The following is a 21884-nucleotide window of genomic DNA, read 5'->3' on the forward strand; positions in this document are numbered from 1 at the left end:
CTTGCTGTACATAAAAAAAAAAAACAAATGTAATACAGAACATAATTTTCTTTATTACCTTTATCGAAAACGTATTTTTCAACTTATTGGAGCCTTATGAAATGCAACCGCAAACACAATTTCTTTGAAAGTTGGCTCTGCTCCTTCGAAGCTCTGATCCGCCAAAATTGTGGTATGGAATGAGACTTGCAGTTAAGAAACTTTTGTCGAATGCTATTGTCGGCGGCAAAAGCAAAGGAGAAAATTTGCTGATACTGCGTAACCCAATGATTCTTATGATTTGTCATTCAATTTCAAACGACAACAACTTTCCTTGCGGTTGTACTTACAATAAATAATGCACAAGGAAAATCTTTGAAAGTAGTCGATTGAACTTGTAAAATCCATGTTTTTGTCATGGCCTGCTGTGTATATGTACCATATTCAGTGGTCACCAGCATTTTATCGTCTAGCCTTACATTGGAATGTACTGCCTCTAATGCAAGGAAAGGGAGCGCGCATCCTTTAGGAGCAGACAGAAAAAGTTTCCCTTCTTCTACTTAGTTATGTACGTATACAGGTTGTCCGGTGGCAGAATTAGGTTTTAAATTTAAAGATTCTCTTAACCGCGTTAGCTTTGCTATTCGTGTGGGTTATTTGGGTGAACGATGTGCGTTCACAATCGAAGCGTATTTCTGATACCTCCAACTGAAGATTTGATTAATTCATAAGTGTAAAAGTTCCGTAAAAGAAGTTTAGTGGCAAACATCCCACGGCCGGGGCCCAGGACACATCGAGAACAAATGAAAATATTGAGCCATAAAGCTACAAGTTTGGACGATTATCAGTCCGTGCGTAAGAGAGCGGCTGCCTTTCTGCGTGACAATGTTGGATCGATTTTGTTCAGTAATGGTGACTGATGAAGGCAATTTTCATTTAAATGAAAGTGTAAAAAAGCATAATTGCCGTTCTTGGTCACTTAAAGGACAGAACCCATTTTTAAAACATGGACAGCCACGTCACTGTCCCAAAGTGACGGTTTCGTGTGCATTGTTAAGCAGTGAAATAATTGGGCGTTATTTCTTTTTAAAATCGTCGAGGGTAGCAGTTTGCGTGGACGGTGTCTCTTGTCGGCGCATGCTGAACGGTTCATTTCTCCCAATAATAAGAGAACACCCTTCCTACAGTGCACACACTTGGTTCCCACGTCGCACGCGGCCAGAAAGGCCATAGCGGTACTGCGAGATTTCTTCCTAAGAAACCGTTTCTGTGGCATATCTGGCTACCCAGGTCGCCCGACTATGGACTTTTTTCTGTATAGGCACATCAAAAGTAAAGTCTGTAAAGCAAATCTAGCGACCATCTCAGCACTGAAAATATCGCTCGCGCGGTGAACAGCATCTCGATATCACTTCTACAGCGATTGGCACGGAGTACGGAGGCCAGATTCCATGAGTGTATTCGACATAATGGTCCACATTTAGAAGAAATTATTAAAAAAAAAAACTAAGCCACACTATATTTCTCTGCAATACTTTTTGCAATAAACTTTTATCAAAAGTATTTTTTTTGTAATTTAGCTTTAAATTCCCAATTCTACCACTGGATACCCTATATATTTGCCAGCGCGCTTTGCGAAGAGTTTAGTTCAGCTTTTGTTCAAATGAGAACAATTTTAATATACTTTAGACAAATTGTGAAGAGCTGGAACAAAACATAAATGTGAAGACATGTAAATATATGACTTCCGCGTAGGTTTTTGTTTTGTCCTATGGGGTACATGTACTCGTATACAGTTTTATTTATTATATATTCCAAGGAACAAATATGTTTTAATTTCATTTTCCTCAAAAATTCCGCGCTGACAGCAAGTTTTATTACTCCATCTGCACTATACAAGGTGAAGTCCACAATAAACAAGACTGGGGTCAAAAAAATGTTTTTGAGAGCGCTATCTTTTTAATGAGTTAGTGCGTTGGAAGTTACAGTCCTAGTTGACTGCCAGTGAAAGCTTGGTGACACTTAGCTCAGTGGAAGTGAAGTTATTGAGCTAATATCAAATTTTGTTTTATAAGTAATCAAAAATCAGTAATCACTGAAAACTCCATTGAAATTGTTCGTAAATTTACCAAAAATTAACCGAAATCATCGTTAAAATTCATGGAATCGGAGTTGAACATCTGTAAAATATCGATTTATCGCATTTAACGGATCATTTGGGCTTACGTGCACGTTTCACAAGTTAACTGAGGACCAAGAATTACTCAGAATTCAACATTCGAAAGACCTCTTTAAAGAGGCGAGCAAAGACAAGAACTTCCTTTACAACTTTGTAACTGATGGTGAAACTGTAACTGGTACTTCCAACATGAACCTGAAACTAAGCGTCAAAGTGTCGAATGGAGGGCCCCACACGAGCCACGACCCAAAAAATCGCGTTTGGAGAAGTCAAAAATTAAGCCTATGCTCATTTTTTTACGATTCCAAGGGAATTGTTCACAAGGAGTTCGTGCCAACGAGCGAAACCGTCAATGCATTTTTCTATCTGGGTGTGTTGAAGCGTTTGTTGCATCGCATTCATCTAATTCGCCCTGAATACCGCGAAGAAGAAAGCTTGCACTTATTGCATGATAATGCACCATCTCATCGGTCCCCTCTTGTGACTGATTTTTTGACTGGAAATCGCATTTTAACAATGAAGCAATCACCCACCGTATTCGCCATGAAAAGTAAACGTTTGCGTCCGTAGAGGCCATCCAAAAGGATTGTACCGACATCCTGAAGGACATCCGGTCAATGACCTGAAACACTCTTTCGTAAGGCTTTTAGATCGCGCAAAGCAATGTATCGAGGCCTGAGGGGATTATTTTGAATAAATAAACTCCAAGTTATCAGAACAAAGCTCCTGTCGTTTCTATTTTAGCTCAGTCTAGTTTTGGACTTCACCTTGTATATCACATACTTACGTTGAAAAATGTTTCCGCAATTTTTAATAAGTCGAAATTTTCTTCCATCGGTTGGTGAAATTGCATTATTTGTGTTTTTGAGAAATTTGATATTGACGAAAAATGCCAAATATCGTATAATTGTTTAACAATAATCGTAATCACTATTCCACTTACTATGTAGTACGCCTGCCCAAAGCGTTAAAAATCCTTCTATGTGGGAGTAAACATTGCTCCATTGTGATAAGCTGGAATAGAGGCACTAAAATTCACACCTCACGCAACTTCCGAAGAATTGTCAGTCATACAAAAATTGACAGGCTTCCGAAGAAAATTGCCTTGCAAGCAGCACCAACAAAGTGGTCAAGCAAACAAACTCGTATAAGCATACCTACACGCCCATAGTTGGTCAGTTGCACCCACCGATATGGGTACTTATGCAAGTGCTTATGCAAGATGAAGTGCTGGAAATTTATTCGTTTTCCAAAGCAATTAGCGTGACTTGTACGAACTTGAAGATGCCGTATGTGTATTACACATACATACATTTACTCGTACATTAATTAGTTTGCACGCATTTATATGTATATTTGTATGTTGTATGATGTTGCGCACGCTCTTTTGGCCTATCTTTTTGTATGCCAAGCGTTCAGTGGACAATTTCATGGAAACAGCCACGATTTCTGACAACAACGGTATTGGTTAGACTGCAATGCTCGAAGTTCATATGATGAACTCTTCCGATACTCTGATTCCGTTGACGACCTTTCTCCAAGCATCATTGATGAACTCCTATGATGGATAGAAAAATGTATAGATATGTATTTACATATATGTATTGTATGCACGAGTATATCAAAAAATGCACACCTGGAAAAGTGCTTATATGTACGCAGGGCTGTCACTGATATTAGAGTTTAAATGCTTTCTCAAAGCACTATTTAGCCAGCTTGTTGTCATTTAGAATTGTAGTCCTCTTCTTAGTAATTGCGTTATTTGTTGTTATTTCAAAGAGTTGCTTAAATTTTTGTTGTTGGTACGCCTCTGGTCTTTGTTTGGTCCTGCCTGCTTGCTGTGCGTAGACTAATTGATTTATTGATGTTGTACATACGTTGCATATATTGCCTCTTGGCCGTGCGTCTTATTGGTATGTACGAGTGTGTACGCCTGTTGACATGACTTCTTGACTAGCTATGACAATCTTTTTTGCTTCTTGCTGCTGCTGGGGCCATCACAATGTTTGCTTGTTGCTGGTATTTACTCGCTGATTTGTACGAAAGGTATGGTTCCCAGTAATTGCCCGCACTACATACTATGTTGTATGATTTTCAATCGTTATTGTTGTTGTTGTTGCCTTTATGTTGCCTCACCTGTCAGCCCGCCGTTTATTTGTTGAAAGTTCTCAATGAAGTTGGCTATTGTAGCCAATCGCAGGTTATCACGTTTTCGTATGTGCTCGTATGTGTATACTTACTCGCCGCACTTTTGCGTTGCTAGACACTTTGGTTTCTTCCAAGTGAAATATTGTTTTCATACAGGTTAGTCCTAAGACATTACAATTATATAGTATGTATATTTTTATTGATTTCTCTTATTTTTCTTTCTTAGAAGACTGGAATAAGAGGAAGCCTAAATTCCCTCAGATAGAGGTTCACCGTAATTTATCTCTTCCAGGGATTTATTTTCCTAAAAAAAATTGTCCCCCATTATATAGTATGTCGGTATTACGAAAATGTTGTCAAACGTCCTATGAAAATTTTGCATATTTCATATGGCACGAGAACAAACAAAAATTCAAGCCAGCATCACTATTTTGCGAAACTATTTCGTCGAACTTGTGTAAACAAATAAATTACAATCAGTTGTTAGAAAATCAGCAGAGGGGCAAAAATCTTGCCCTTTTGCTTAATCACAGTACAACATTGCGAGAAAAAAAACACACAATACTATGAATATTCTGACCAAAGAACCCGAAAATTTGACAGTCTTAGCGAAGGTAGAATGAATGCAACAATAACTGGTGAAAAGAAATGCTATAAGTGTTGGGATTCAAAGGACTTCCTTTAGTCGTTTATATTGAGAAAAACAATTGGGACACCCGTCTGTCGCAACGATGGCAAATATCATTAACAGTTTTCAATGTGTTTTCTTTGCTAACTTTTTGAAACAAAAAAATAACTTTTTGAGAAAATGGATTTATCTGACTTCAGCTACGCTATCAAAGGCTGGAAGTACACTGGAGGATTGAAGAACTGTTGAAATAAAAGTTAGCCGCTTTGTGTTAAATATAAAAATTGGGTTCTTTAATTTCCTGCACAGCGCTCCTAACATTAAAATAAACATATAATTTGCCTTTTTTAGTATCCAAATTAATTACGTGACTTTTCTATATCGCGTTGTGAAAATCTTATTTTAAGTGCTTCTGGTTATTTATCTTTATTCCGCGATGTATTTATCGTGTGTTTCGAAGAAAACGAAAGTTGAAGGCGACGTATTGGGAATTGTGAGTTTTAGTTCAAGCTCAATTTTCTGAGCTGCTTTTTCATGCATATAAATTGCTTAACTCGCTCTCGTTAAGAAGTTTTTAGACTCAAAATATTTTGAAATTTATTTATAATATTTATACCAATGAGTTTGCAAAGCGCAAATTTTTAATTTATAATTAATTTATTATTATATTATTTATTTTTAATTTATAAAAAAAATATGTAATTTATTTGCATTACGTACATATCACCAATACAAGTAAAAATCTAAAGCGGTCAATATTTCCCTTTTTATCTGAGAAAGGGTCAGACATTTTTGTTTTGTATTTAAAGAAAAACAGTACATCCTTTTCCTTTTTTATCATGATTTAAGCTGTATATATATTAAATGTGATCGAAATATACTAATTAATGAATGTTAAACTCTCAAAAATAAATAATATAAATAATTCAAAAATACATATCACGAAATTATTGGAATAAAATTACAAGAAAGTTAAAATTTATCCGAAATAGCCGTATGTAAAAAATTATTTTGCGTAGTTATTTTGTTATTATGTGTTCCAAATAAAAATAATAATAACTCCAAATAAAAATAATAATAACTACTTAATTTAATTCAAAGTACCTTTGAAAATTCTTCTAACCTATTTTCTTCGGTCGAAACCGAGTGGATTTGTGCGATATTACCATCCGGTGAGCCCGGATTTGTGTCATATTGTTGAAAAAGAGGTTTCTAGGTAGGGGTTTCTGTCAAATAAAGATTTGTTTGATAAAACTGATGCCATTCGTAGGCGACATCAGACTGTATGTCTTGCCAATAGGACAACATCAAATTCCCCACACAAAGTGAAAGAGAAGCTCAGCCAAATACCTATTAAAGGTATAAATTATATAGATATATATCTATGTACCATATATATATATAATTGGCACGTACACCCTTTTTGGGTGTTTGGCCGAGCTCCTCTTCTATTTGTGGTGTGCGTCTTGCTGTTGTTCCACCTACAGTTTCAAGCCGACTCCGAGCGGCAGATATTTTTATGAGGACCCTGTCTAAGATTATGAAATTATCTTAAACTATGTCATTGGAATTACCCTGTAGTTTTATTGTATTTCTTTTACTATTATCTATTCTTTTTTATTTTGCTGTTTACTGTTCGCCCATTTGTCGTTCTTTTTTTAATTTGGACTTTGAATAAACTGGATGTGCAAATAAGCTGAGCTCACGATTTTTATTAAACAGACCCCTTCATGGCAGAAATACACTCGGAGGTTTGCCATTGCCTGCCGAGGAGCGACCGCTATTAGAAAAATGTTTTTCTTAATTTTGGTGTTTCACCGAGATTCGAACCGATGTTCTCTCTGTGAATTCCAAATGGTAGTCACGCACCAATTCATTCTGCTAGGGCGTCCGCATGTATATATATAATATATGTATGTACAAATATAATTGAAAAAATGTTTATTAATATTATATATTAATTTAATTTGTTATGCTTTAACAACCACTGGATAAGGAACCAACGTAAATAGGTTTCAACCAAATAAATGTTATACTATTCATATCCTGTTTAAATTTAGTTTTAAATATAAGTTTTATTGAATTAATAAATATTTTATTGCTTTAATATATATATTACAAAATTTTTTCCAAAAAATACTTTTTTTCTGAATTTCAGAGTGCAGTGTCCTAGGACGAAGTCAAGGACCCCGACATTCAATTAAATATGTCTCGAAATAGCGGGAACAGAAATTGCCACTTGTATCACACACCTGATTTTAGTACTTACTTGAAAGATTTCGATATAGGAAAAGTTAAGCTGGCACCCAGTAGTGCCTATATTTCGGTAACAGGAATCGGGGTTCGCCCGCAATATCTTACATTTATTGTCATATCAATCGACATCATCACTAAAAATTTGGTTTTAGAATTGATCACCTTTGGCCTCATATCGAGTGCCTCGTTCTTTCTCTGTATAACCATTAAAGCTATTCTCTTTCCGTCCAAAATCGAAAGCAGAGAACCAGGCACCTGCAATAAAACCAGCTAGTCGCAAGCACACTTGACAACAGCAAAGCCAACAATTACAACAACAACACATGAAACGTCAACAATGTCCAATGTCCACATAACATTAACACCAGTTAACCAAATGGTGGAGAAGATTTGTTGTGGCGTCGAGCGGCTATAGATATTGTCAGAGTCAAACACAGACAAAATGCATAAGAATGGCAAAAGTATGTAAAAGCAACAACAGCAACAAGCTCATAACACACAACGGTGCACAATAAATAACTAAAATTGAAAATTCACCAACGAGCCAAAACCAACTAGCAACAACAATGCCAATAATAGTTACATATACACATACAACGTTGCTAAAATTCCGATGAAATTCGAAAATCAGACATTCAGGCATTTTTGGGACACGGGCTTTGGACCTTCTGAGCTGCGGTAATAGAATGGCGTGAATGGTCGCTGACCAGCGGTTCCAGGGCCAACTGGAGTGAGGGGGTTCAGAAGGCGATAACACTTTAGCAGAAGCAACGAATTCGTGTTGTTTATGATTGGTAAATATCAACAATTGTAAACAACAATGCCAAACACCGTTGACAGCAACGGCAGCAGAGTCAACAGCAGGAACACCTATGAAAAACAACAATAATGCAAAGGAGAGAAAAGAAAAATAAAGAGCGAATGAACGATAACAAAGAATACCAAACAAAAAAAATTTAACAACTGAAATAGTAATCGCAAACAATTTAAAATAAAAAATAACACCAATAAGTAGAAATAAGATGACCGAGTTTAAGACAACAGAAGAAATGGAAATAATCAATATCATACAGTTTGAATATATTATATATCCAGATACTTAACTATCAATTACACCGATCAGGAATTTCAGAGAACAAATTTCGAAATAATTATGACTTTAATTTACTCATTTAAAAGGAAGACAACTAAGATGTGACGCATTTTCAGCTGGTGGTTAGGCAAATTGGCAAAACCACTGGAATTAACTACTGAGCTTACGGATACTATATGTGGTTGTTCTTATTAACAGGGATTATTTTTTTCATTGGCATAAACTGAGCCTGAATAATTTCGGTAACATCGGCAACATCATGTGGTCGACTAACTCAATGTTGACAAGTAGTAGCAGTAGTTGTAGTTGTATTTATTGGAAATAAAAGTAAAATATGCTAAATATTGGTAATCACTTTTTCTAGTATTAAGAATAACAAATATTACAATAATTTAACGACAATGACATGAGCCGTCTGTCGATTTATTTTTCGCGTAAAACAATTCTCCGGTTTTCGGTTTTTGAAACAATTAAACTCTTTTATTAAGTAATCTCAGTATCTAAAGGCATATTTAATAGAACACAAAAGTTTATCCCAATGATCATTTTCCCCATTGAGAATCTCAGTTCTGAATCGTTTAATGTAAATTTTCCGAAAAAGATTTTTCTATATTCTTTTAAGGGGTTACATGGGTTTCGTCGGGTAAAAAAATGCCTAGTTCCAATTTTTTTTTCTATGTAAAAAATTATTTATTTAATTCAAACTTTTTTCTGTCTTATAGATACATATTTAAAGAATAATTTCTGAAAATTAAAAAAAAAAATAAAACTCCTCCATTGTGACGTCATTTTCGGTGACCCCTCGAAAAAAAGGTGCGTCCGCGTTGTCAGCATAACTCCTGACAGGCTCATCAAAAATGAAAAAACAAAAATTAATGCTTTAGTTAAGACCAAAACTCGTGCTTGAACGAAGGAAAGAAAAAACAGTAAAAATTGGAATTTTGGCAGACATTTTTGCAAAAAAATGAAAATTTCGGTCAAATTTGCTTGACAGTTTTTTTTTTTAAATAGTTGCAATTGAAAAAAAAAACAAAATCCTTCGTTCAAGAACGAGTAAATTGTATTTCGAACACCTGTGTAAAATTTCATCAAGATCGGTTGATTAGTTTTCGAGAACATTTGACAACCGACTGTGAAAACACGGTTCCGAGAAAAACGCGTTTAAAGTTTTGAGTAACAATAAAAGTGGCTTGGAGCGCACACATTCCAAAGGCTGTATCTCCGAATTTATTATTCGTATCGACTTGAAAGTTTTGGATAATATTCCTGTGAAGTTGTAGAAATTAATAAGCAAAAAAAAAAATATTAATCGATTTTTTGAACCAACGAAACCCATGTAATCCCTTAATATAGGGCAGCGTGGCAGAAAATGTGCTATGTTTCCAAGCTCGGCTAAGTTACACTTGAAGAAAGTTTTATTTTCTGTGTTCTGTTGTTATTTAAAATTACTGTGTTGTCTGTAGACCTCATTATCCACACGCTTGATTCTAAATCATATTTATTTAAATAAAACAGACCTTTTAGTAGTGTAATTCCTGATACTTATATATCCTAGTAGTACCTTGTATGCTGTTGACAATATGTTGCTCATTCTCTTCTTCTTAATTGGCGCGATAACCGCTCACGCGATTTGGCCGAATTTAACAAAGCGCGTCAGTCGTTTCTTTCTCGTGATAACCGGCGCCAATTCGACACACCAAGTGAAGCCAAGTCCTTCTCCACCTGACCTTTCCAGCGCAGAGGAGGACTTCCTCTTCCTCTACTACCACCAGTTGGTACCCCATCGAATTCTTTCAGAATTTATAATCATTCGAACGACATGACCCAGCCAACGTAGCCGCTGGATCTTTATTCGCTTTGCTATGTCTAAAGCTCATACAGCTCACCGTTTCATCGCCTGCGATATCGCTGTTGTTCACAACTACTAACCAAATGCAAATGGCTTTGACAAACTACATACTTTAATATGTTATTGTGTTTATTGAAAAAAGAAGCTCGACTGGAACCAAGCTGTTGGTCAAGTGTCGATTGGAATTTAAATAAGAGTTTGATTTAAAAAATGAATGGATTCGCAAAGTATTGAACAACATGAAAATTGATGCTGACGATCTTAATCACTACAAAAGGTCAACTCTAGAGACATTTTTTAAATCTGGACGCAAATACTAGAAAATAATCTCGGTATTGGTCATAGCTGCAGCTGTTATAAATTAGGTCGAAGTTTCTATACTGAGCCATACCCTGTTTTTATTTGTCCCATCACTTAAATTAAGTATAGAAAGTATTGTTTTTACTTCCAAACAATGCATTTATGTAGAGGATTGCCTTGCATTTTCCACACTGGATATTTCCTAGTTCAAGAGCAGGACTGCAAAAAAGATAAAACTCTAAAACTTGTTTCATTTCTACACCCGTCCTCATTATCGTAAGTCAGCTTTGTAATTAACTTTTAACTGTACTCGCTAATTACATCGAGATAAGTCTATGATACAGATCGAAAACATAGAAATTACTGCGAACACTACTGCCATATTTCCACCTGCCTGATCATGCTTTCCTTACATTCGATCCATAATATTTTTAACTATTATGAACTTAGTAAAAAATATTATCATCCCTCAGCTCAGTTTTGGACGCGTGCTCAACTTTTAAGTGCTTTTCGCATGGTCATGCTGTTGCAAGCTGCGTGTAGTCATTTTAATAGGCACTCTCAATTTAGTTGCAAGACTCGACAACAATTCGTATACAGCGTCGCCTTACCACTACGAGTGGTTGCTAAACTAATTACCGTCCACATAAATTACATTCACAATTTTCATGCCCATTTACACGCTCACTATGCAGTCATTGCCTTCGGGAGAAAGAGGGTCCTTACGCTGACTATTCTCTTCTACGCGCCTTTGGCAGGCCTGTTTTATTACTGCCGCTCTTGCCGCTTTGTTGATCTTCATAACATGGACATGGATATTTACCTACGTACACACACATTCTATATTTGCTATCGCCGGTGGCTATTCGTTGGCAGGCTATACTTTTCACAAATTATTTTGTTACGCTTTGGGCGCGTTACGCTGTTATCGACACAATGACCAAGTCTTGTCGTAAAATATTAAAAAAAAAAAAAATAACAACAACAAATATGTAACGAACTGATCGCAAGTAATCCTGCCGGTTTTGTACGCTCCGATGCTGAGTTTGACCACTTTTAATACGCAAGGTGCGTTTCACTTTCCGTTGCACCATTATTTTCATTCTTCCTACGTCGAAGCGATAATGATCTTTTTGTTCAAAGATCGGACTCACTCTGATGCTATTGTTTGGGATACAAAGTCAATGTCTCTGGGTGCTAACGAAGCGACAAATATTGAATATGCAGCTACTTTAACTAAACCTACGTATACTTGTATTGTTTTATATATGATACTTAATGCTGTGCGTGGTAACAAAGCCGCAATTGTCGGACAATTAATATCGCTTTGTCAACGATTGGTGGCAGCGAAATTGGCGACAAATTTTTAGCACGTTTATAATAAGATCGTTTAAATTTGTAGTTAAATACAAATGCTCGATACACAGAGACTACTCATGGGGTGTGGAGGGCAAAACATACGGTATTTCAATGTGGTGTGTTTTAAACAGGGATCGGATTTTGCTTTTGTGATGGGTGCCTTTAAGGATTTATTATTGCAGGTTATAGGAGCCGTTTTCTTTGAAAATGGTGTAAGTGTATTTTATTTTATATGGAGATATTTAAGGTTTTGCATTTGAATATTTTGAAAAATATGGGTATAGGTATGTTATTTCATTAGTTTTGTATTTTTTTAAACTCTAAATTGATTTAAATTTATAGCGCATTAATTTTGTAATGTCATTAACAAAAATGTATATTTTAAATGACTGCAAATGGATTTACACCACTTTCAAAGTCAGCATAAAGTAAAAATCTTGCATTTACAAAATGTTAACACGGGATTTCAATTGAAACAAACCAATTTTTTACGCATCTTTTAAGAAAAAGTGACAAAATAAAAAGGCTTTTACGTTTACCATTCAATCAAAATTATTAATACTCTTAATAATTTAATATATATAATAATTTAATATATTTTAACTTTTTTCATTATGATCAAGTTTTCGAAAATAGTCATGATTTATTGGAGAGATATACGAGTATGGTAATCTTTAAATTTTTCGAATGTGATGGATCTGGTATGATGATATAAACGTGTATAAATATTTCCAAAGTTCTGTAATCATCCCAAGCCCTAAACACGCTACAGAGAAGTGTGTGCTTGGGTATCACAGGTGCCATGAGTACGACATCTGGTGATGCCCTTAATGCCATTCTGAACTTGCAACCTATAGATCTTCAAATTCGAAAGAAAGCAATGAAGGCGGCGTACAGGCTCAAGTTAAACGGAGTCTGGGGAAATGAAGTAAGCACTGGCCACTGCCAGATGTATCACCAGTTGTCGGAGCGGTGCACAATCGGCTGCTTGTCGTTAGCTTCGGTAGGAAGTATGATGCTTTGATCCCAGATAGAGATCAATGGTTAAGTCCAGAGAACCCATTCACGGGATATCAGCACACTTTATACACCGACGGATCCAAGCCAGTGATGGAAGCGGATCTGGATGGTACTTAGACGAAGGCACTAAGTACTCCTATGCCACAGGACAGATGGCAACGGTATTACTTACGGAAGTCTATGCCATCTTGAATGTGGCGTACTGGCTAATTGAGAAAAAGTGGCGGGGCAAAATTATTGGAATTTGTAGTGACAGTCAAGCTGCACTGAAAGCCCTTGCTAACCGACGCTACTCTTCGAAGTTTGTCGGTGAATGTAAGACAAAACTGAACACTGAGTACTGGTGGGTGTAATCACAGGGCACAACGTCTCTGGTCACATATGGCTACCATGGGGGTCCTGTCTTCAGAATGACGACACTGCAGAGCATTTTCTCTGTAGCTGTCTTGCATTTTCCAAAATCAGACTTAGGATTTCGGGTTGCGATATTCTGATTATGGATAAAGTTCATACTCTTCCTCTTACGGATCTCTTGAAATTCATCAATGAATCCAAGAGATTTATACATCTTACCATCCACTTTTTAACTTTCCTATCTCTATTCTTTCTACTGAAATCTATCCGGGTGTAGTACAACGGGCTACTGGCTGAGTGCTTGGACTTGTCCAACCCCCCATAAATTTAAACTAATCTAATCATCCCTGTGGGAGCAATAAATTTGGTGATTTAAAATCCTCATTCTCCCTAAATGAAGTTTTATAGAGCATTTTTTATGGAAAAAAAAATCAGCTTGTTTTATTTCATGCAAAACATACTTATTATATTTTCGGCATTGTTTTATGTAGTCTTTACGGACTTACAATAAATCTTTATTTTTTATAATACTCCCGATTTTTCCAAAATTGGTATAATTTGGTAGATAAAGGTATCCGGAATAGACTAAAAGTTTATGGCCGATAATTTCTACGTCGTTCTTAGATTACGGAAAAACTTTAAGCCACATTAAAGAAAATTTCAAATTTCTGTTTTGTCCAGTGCACATATAGGTGTAGACTATTACATTGTTGTTGCGTGGTTACATTTTCTTAATTCTTCAAGCAACAAGAAGCAATTTCTTGGGTACCCCTGCATGACTTTATATTCTACATATAATAAACGGGGGAAACCCGAAGCTCCGTGAAAATTAAAAGAAGGTTTATGCCATTTACAATGTTGCCACACATATTTGTAAAAACGCACTAAAGAAATTTGTAACTTCATTATGATACCTTCTGCTCAAATATGAACGAGACTGATTTAATAAAACACAAACGGTTAATTATTGTTCAATTTTTATTTTATCTCTTTCAAAGTAATCACCATTGGAGGCGATACACATACATAGGTATGCCAACGTTTTTTCCAATCATCATAGCATTTCTGGAAGGCCGATTTCGGTATGGATTTCAGTTCCTTCTTCGAATTCTCTTTTATGACTTCAGGAAAAAGTCACATGGAGCCATATCAGGCGAATACGGTGCTTGCGGAACGATATTAACATTATTTTTGTTCAAATAATCGCGAACAAGACGTGATGTGTGAGCTGGTGCATTATCGTCATGCAAGAACTATGACTTGTTGTCCCACAATTCCTTCCTTTTAAGACGAATGTTCTCGCGCAAACGCTTTAAAACCTCTAAATAATATTCAGCGTTAACCGATCGACCTTGCGGAAGGAACTCCGAGTGCATCACACCGTCGTAATCGAAAAAAATGTTAGCATAACCTTAATTTTTGAGCAACTTTGGCGTGGTTTTTTGGGTTTCGGCTCCTCCGGGGAGCGCCATTCCGATGATTGTTGGGCTGTTTCGACGTCATACTCATAAACCCAAGTCTCGTCACCAGTTATGATGTGCCGGATGTTCGTATCAGTCATGGCGAGCATTTCCTTAGCGACAGTTTTGCGTTGTTCTTTTTGAAGAAAATTCAACAATTTTGGAACAAGACGCGCGGACACTCGTCTCATGCCCAAGACATCATGAATAATAGTATGAACGGATACATTTGATATGCTCAGCTCACTAGCTATCTCTCTTTCGGTCACACGGCGATTTTCAAGCACAATTTCCTTTACTTTTCCGATGTTTTCGTCGTTTACTGATGTTGCTGGACGACGTTCATGAGGCAAGTTTTCAACCGATGTTCGGCCCTCTTTGAACGATTTCTACCACTGGAAAACACGTGCACGCGATAGAGCAGAGTCCCCATAGGTTGTCTGCAACATTTTGTTGGAATAACAAAATTTCAAACAAATTCTTTGTTCAACTTGAATTTCCATCGTTAAATTCGAAAAACACACTCGAGCTTGACTTGTTTACAGTAGCACAGAAAACAAACTATAATATGTGACATATCACGCTGAAATTTGCCATGTAAGCTTATAACAGTCCTACCAAAAAACAAAAAATTTATTTTTGCCATATGCCATCCGCGGACCGTTTTATTTATAAAGTCTCGTTCATATTTGAAGCAATGAAAATTTTAACAATTTTTTTTTTGAAAGTTTATAAATAAAAAGTAAATTGTATTAATTTTTGCCGTTATCTAATTTTTTTGTGAAAATGGACTTACAGCACTTTCAAAGAAAACGGCTCATTCTCATGGCAACCGGTTCTACGTTACCGGAGTGACTCGGATTTTTCCCGACCAAGGGATGCCACCCCAGTAAACGAGCCCTGTCTAGTCAACAGTATATCACCCCACCTCTTATGTCACAGGAGTAACTCCTCGCAGGAATCTTGATACAAATATTTCTGGGTTGGTATTGAATTCAACCCTGGGCTAGAGGTATTCTATTGCTGCTTATGCCATAAACGGGGCCAGCCGAACTCCACCTCGGTTAGGTGCAATAAGTGCAACGGGTGGAGCCACCTTAAGACCTGTTCAGTCTTCCAATCGCCACCGCAACCCATACCTCCACGGAAAGGAGCCTATTGGAGCAACACAACACCCCCAACATAGCCCATCCCCCTACTTGGTCTTAACAGAAAGTTCAGAAAAATGCATCAAATTTTTTAATGTTTGAAGATTATTTCATGCAAATGTTGACCGCGAATGCGCTTAAAATGGTCCATCCGCTTAGTCCAATTTTGGCATACTCTTTCCAATGTTTCGGCCGGTATCTCACATATAAATGCTTTAATGTTGTCTTCCAATGCGTTAATTGAAGCAGGCTTGTCTGAATAGACATGAGCTTTAACATAGCCCCACAAAAAATAATCTAAAGGCGTTATATCGCACGATCTGGGTGGCCAATTGGCAGGTCCCGAACGTGAAATAAAATTTCATCGAGCTCGTCTCTCAACAAGTCCATTGTTACGCGTGCTGTGTGGCATGTGGCACCACATGTCATGCAAGTCAAGCTCTTGGATTTTGGACAAAAAAAAGTTGGATATGTTACGATTCGCAGCATCTTTGAAGAAGTACGGTTCAATGATACCTCCATCCCATAAACCGCACCAAACTGTGACCTTTTCTGGATACATTGGTAGCTCTTGAAATTCGTCTGGCTGATCTTCACTCCAAAATCGATAATTCTGCTTATTTACGTACCCATTGATCCAAAAACGAGCTTCGTCGCTGAACACAATTTTTCAATAAAAAAGTGGATCTTCGGCCAACTTTCCAAGAGGCCATTCCCCAAAAATTCTGCGTTACGGTAGGTCGTTCGGCTTCAATTCTTGCACCGGCTGTATGTTACAATGTGAACGATATGAAGTGTTACCAACTTCACATTGTTTGTATCTGTAAAACAGCTCATGACATCAACGTGAAAATTGTTCTAATGACGGTTCAACAGATTGTTTATAGGCCATCAAAAGCATTTGCGTCTCAGTTTTGTTGAATTTTTTGTGATGGAATTCAAACGTAATAGTGTGATTGCGTTATAGTTGGCTGGAAAATCACAACCAGCCATTGTTCGTGAGCTCAGTCATCTCAAAGTGAATAAAATGTTTGTGTATCGCTCTATAAAACGTTAGAATGATACTGGTAGCATTGCAAAACACTATGGAGGTGGACCAAACAGAACCGCAACAACGCCAGAAATGGTTCGGAAAGTGGAGGCAGGACTTGAACGAAATTCACGTTGAAGTGGAACAAAAGTGGCCAAAGAACTGAAAATATCGCAAGACAGCATTTGACGCATATTGAAAAATGAGCTCAAGGTCAAGGCGTACAAGTTCCAAAAAGCACACGATCTTTCACCCCAGCAAAAAAAAGTTCGGTGCGAAAGAGTAAAGGAGTTGTTGCGCTTGCACGAACGTGGCGAATTTCCTAACATTGTTTTTTTCTGATGAAAAAAATTTCCCAATTGAGCAGTTTGTAAACACTCAAAAGGATCGTGTTTATTTGACCGAACGCTCATACGAGAATTTGAGCGTACGTATGGCCACTCGAAGCAATTTCCCATCGCAAGTAATGGTTTGGGCCGCAGTGACCGCTGAGGGACGCTCTCCAATCTTTTTTATCGAGCGTGGCAATCATTTTGGTCGTAGACCATTGACTTTCCAACAGGACTCGGCACCGTCTCACAAAGCTCGTGTGAACCAAGAATGGTTAAAAAATCATGTTCCACACTTCATTTAGTCCACACAATGGCTTTCGAATTCGCCAGACGCAAATCCGATGGACTATTCCATCTGGTCCATTTTGGAGAGCAAGGTGAGGACTAAAAAATAAGCCAGTATGAATGCGCTGAAAAAAGCGATTATACAAGAATGGGCCAAAATACCTCAAAGATCACATTCGTGCAGCATACAACTCATTTTTTGACCGTTTGAAGGCTATAGTCAAGGCACAAGGTGGTCATATCGAGCTAAAGTGAATATATGTTAAAATTGTAATCATTTTTGAACAATTTTGTCTTTGAAATCAATAAAAACTAGGTAAAACTTTTTATCGTTCACCCTGTATTTTGAAAGGCTTCACACCTAAATTCTTTCGCAAAATTTTCACCGTTGTTGAGTAACAGGCCAATTGATGGTCATCATTAACACTGGCCGATACAGCTGCGATATTTTCTTCAGTTCGCACTCTACGTAAGCGTGTTGGTGGTTTGATGCCCAATAATGTAAATTTGGCTCTAAATTTAGTTACAATAGCTCGAATAGCCGCTTCAGTGGGTCGATTAAACTGACCATAAAATGGAAGAAGCGCGCGATAAACTTTCTTAAAAGAACACGCATTTTTATAATAAAATTCAATGATTTGCAAGCGTTGTTCGTTTGTAAGACGATTCATAGTTAAATTATAGACCAAACTGAAAATGTTTGACAGTGAAACAAAACACGAAACGTGCGTCAGCTGTTTAAACCAACTGTTTAAAAAGATAATAGCTAAAAAATCACCCGTTATAATGTCGTGTGCGTAAACAAATTTGTTGTATGGAAAAAATGTTCTAAAGTGAGGTCGGTTAATACTAAATATGTAAAGTATTGGCCTGGGGAATAAGTTAATAGCGCTTATATATTTTCTTTTATATTACAAGGATTTGTTTTCTGTTTGGCAAAGGGTAAGTATTCGTATGATAGAAATCTTTCTGCTCTACAAAACTGTGTTTATTGTATTTGTGAGTTATTTAATTTTTTATTAGTTTTGAGGCTTAAAAATGGAATACCTAGGAGGCAAAAATCAACATTTTCGACACCTGCTTTGTTTTGCTTTTCATCAAGTTCAAAAAGCTGCCGAAGCAGGACCTTTGTAACGTGTATGGAGAAGGTGTCATAGGCGATTCTACAGCACGATTAGCGAAAAATTGCGAGCTTGGGTGCCTCACGAGCTCAATGAAAAAAACAAAGAGAGTCCAGTAATTTGAGGAGAAAATGAAAAAAACTGAATTTCGTGTGATTATTAAGCCGATTCACCCTTAGAAACCCACTGTTTCGACTGTTGTTTGGTCTCTGGTGTTTGGTGATGGATCCATGTTTCGCCCACGGTTACAAAATGGCGCAAAAACTCCTCCATATTGCGATTAAACAACGCCAAACCTTCTTGTGAAGTTGTTACACGATTGCGTTTGTGGTCGACTGTGAATTACTGGGTAGTCTGATAAAGGCAGCTGTAAAACACAAACTACCCTCGTAGATATAAACATAACAGGGCCAAATTTAGACTAAAAAAACTATTATAAATTCTTTGGCCAAAATGGGTTAGCTTAATTTTTGGATATGACTTGTGCTATTTTTTTTGTGTGCATCTTCTGCAACGGAGATAAACGGAGTTGAAAACCATTAACAAATTCATTATAGCACTTAGAGAATAACATAATGTTACATAAATTGAATTTGATCTGAAGCAACATTGAATGTTTACCTAATATTGGTTGGAGAACAACGAATCCCAATACTACTTTAAAAACAATTACTTATTGTTTAAATTTAAGAGGTTCTAATTTAAAAATGGAAATAAAAATGTACAAAATAACGAAATCATAAGCCTTGAACCGAGTCGATTTTAATGGGACATTTGCCATTTTTTTGAACTTACACACTTATAAAATGGTTTATTGTAACAGACCTTTCATTATCTGGATTATTCTTGTATTAGAGTTGAATTCTACTGCATATATGTATGTTCTACTAAGCAATGCAGTCTATTGTATTTCTGTTATTATGACCTTGAAAAGTATCCGAAATCAATGTAAATCATGTAAATAAAAAAAAAACATTTTATTTTGTATAAAGAGGTGTACAAAAAATATAATAAAAAGCATACTACATACCTACATTATTTTCCTTTTTTAACGCACTTGTTTATGGAAAATTACGCGCGAATAAGCCAAACATTAATAGGAAGAAGAGTTAAGAGAATGAAGGGGCAATCAGTGTCAAATAAAAATAAAAGAAGTATTTTTCGCTCTTAAGATTTCCTTATATGAATATTTGTCTGTATATATGTATTAGAAGGTCGCCATGATACTACTTATACATGGAACACTCTCTCTCTGGTATCGTTTGAAAGGCGCCGTTGGGGTGAGAGTGGAGAGAATATTGATTCTTATTAAAGCAGCTGCTGGGACCTAATGTGGAAGGTTAAAAAAAGAGAGACACATTATTATGCTTGTATAGCAGCTATGTTTGTTGTTGTTATTTGCGTTGTCTATGTTTGGAAGTTTTACTGTTTACGGCCGACACGTGAGCTTCCAAGCAATGCAAAATTGACTAACGTGGAGAGGTGGCAATGAAAGAGAAAATTTAGGAATTCGTATGGAACGGTGACGGGGGCAAGCAGAAAAAGAGTGTTGCGCCATTTGCATACTACACTTCCGGTAATGGATGCCTTATATTTCATTCGCTTCGGCTCAGAGCGCAATTGCGTTCTCAAATTTGCGCACAACTATTCGTCTTTGAGAGCTGTGCTATTTGGAAGTCTAAATATGAGCGACAAGTACGTACATATTCAGTAAAAGTTCGCCAAGCCTTTTTATACTTTTGTTGCTTTAGCTGTCATCACTAAATTTAAATATTTTGCATAATTTTCGGTTTGACTTATGGATTCTATGCCGGCGTTTTCTATTTGGCTCGTTTGTTTATTTGGTTCCGGCCCGAATCAGCCACTTGTTGGTCTTCTGTAGCTTTTGATAATACAAAAGCCATTTACAAACGTACATATGTATGTGTATGTACATATTATATAATATATGTGTGTACATTTATCTGTCCGTCATGACACTCTTGGTTAGCAATGAAATGCGAAATTATGAAAAAGTTTGTTGGTAATATTTTTTAAGTACACCTTTGTATCTACATATGTACATATGATGTTGTACCAACATTAAGCACCAGGTTGCTTGGAAGACACCGACGACTGCTTAACACATATACATATTTGTGCGTACTATAAAAATATACGAACATACCTACATACAAACGAATGATAGGGAGGAAGGGAGGTTGGCTTTAAAACCGTGAAATTTGCCGCTTTAAGTTTTTCCTTAACGCATCATGAGACCGCCCCAGGTTCTTGCTTTTTGCTTGTTTACTGATTTGTTTACATATATATATACATACACACATACATATGTGCATATTGGTACAAACACATGGCTTTCAACATTTCGTTAATATTTATCCCTTTTTTTGTTTTCTCTTATTGCGTACTTTGGCCTCTGATACAAAAGTTCGATGATAAATGAGACTTTAATTTCTTTGACGGTATGCGCCTCTGAAAAGAAAAAAATCTATAAAACGCTTCGACAGAAATGAGTGGAAATCTGATTTCTCTTCTTATTCGGTCTTCAGCGGTTAGAAGTCATGTAGTAGGAAGAGACATTTTCGAAATTGTTAATAAACTTGAACGCAGCGTAGCTTTCTTCAATATGACTTACCGAGGTCTCACGCACTAGAACATTCTTATAACTAAGTACTACAAATACGCAATAGTTAATCAGGTTGCAAATCGATTTTATATGAAAATATGACGTCTTGCTCCTTTTTGTAATTAGAAATGCGGGTTAAAGCAGATGGAATAAAAAAAAGAGATAATAATAATAAAAACAACAGTATTAAAACCTAGCTTTATTTTTTAGCAAATTTTTACATTAGTGAACCTAACACATTTCACATTTATCTTGGGAGATTAGTCTGAAACTGCCTTCTCTCTTGCAAGCCATCTCGCAATAAGAAAGCATTTCACGTGTTAGACGCCTGAAAAATGTTATTGGAGTGGCAATGGGGCAGGTTTAGTTAACTGAATCGTTTCCCTGGCAACGTGCTTAGGACAATATAGGTAGGTATGGCAACATGGGAAATATTTACCAAAATCGAGTTTAATGTTTATTATTATTAGTAAAAAACTTATAACTTTTTCATCACATCTAATTCTGAAAATATTACATTACTAGCTGTTGCTCGCGGCTTCGCTTGCGCATAAAATGAAACACAACAAATAAAACGCGTACCATTGTATTTATTTAATTTAACTTAATGAATTAAATAAATACAACGGACTACAAATTTTTAATATTTTTTATGTGTATAGGTATTTACTGATTACAGAGGCAAGAAAACGGTGCAATGCTGTTTGTTCAATGCAT

Source organism: Anastrepha obliqua, chromosome 3, assembly GCF_027943255.1.
Source record: "Anastrepha obliqua isolate idAnaObli1 chromosome 3, idAnaObli1_1.0, whole genome shotgun sequence".
Classification (NCBI taxonomy): domain Eukaryota; kingdom Metazoa; phylum Arthropoda; class Insecta; order Diptera; family Tephritidae; genus Anastrepha; species Anastrepha obliqua.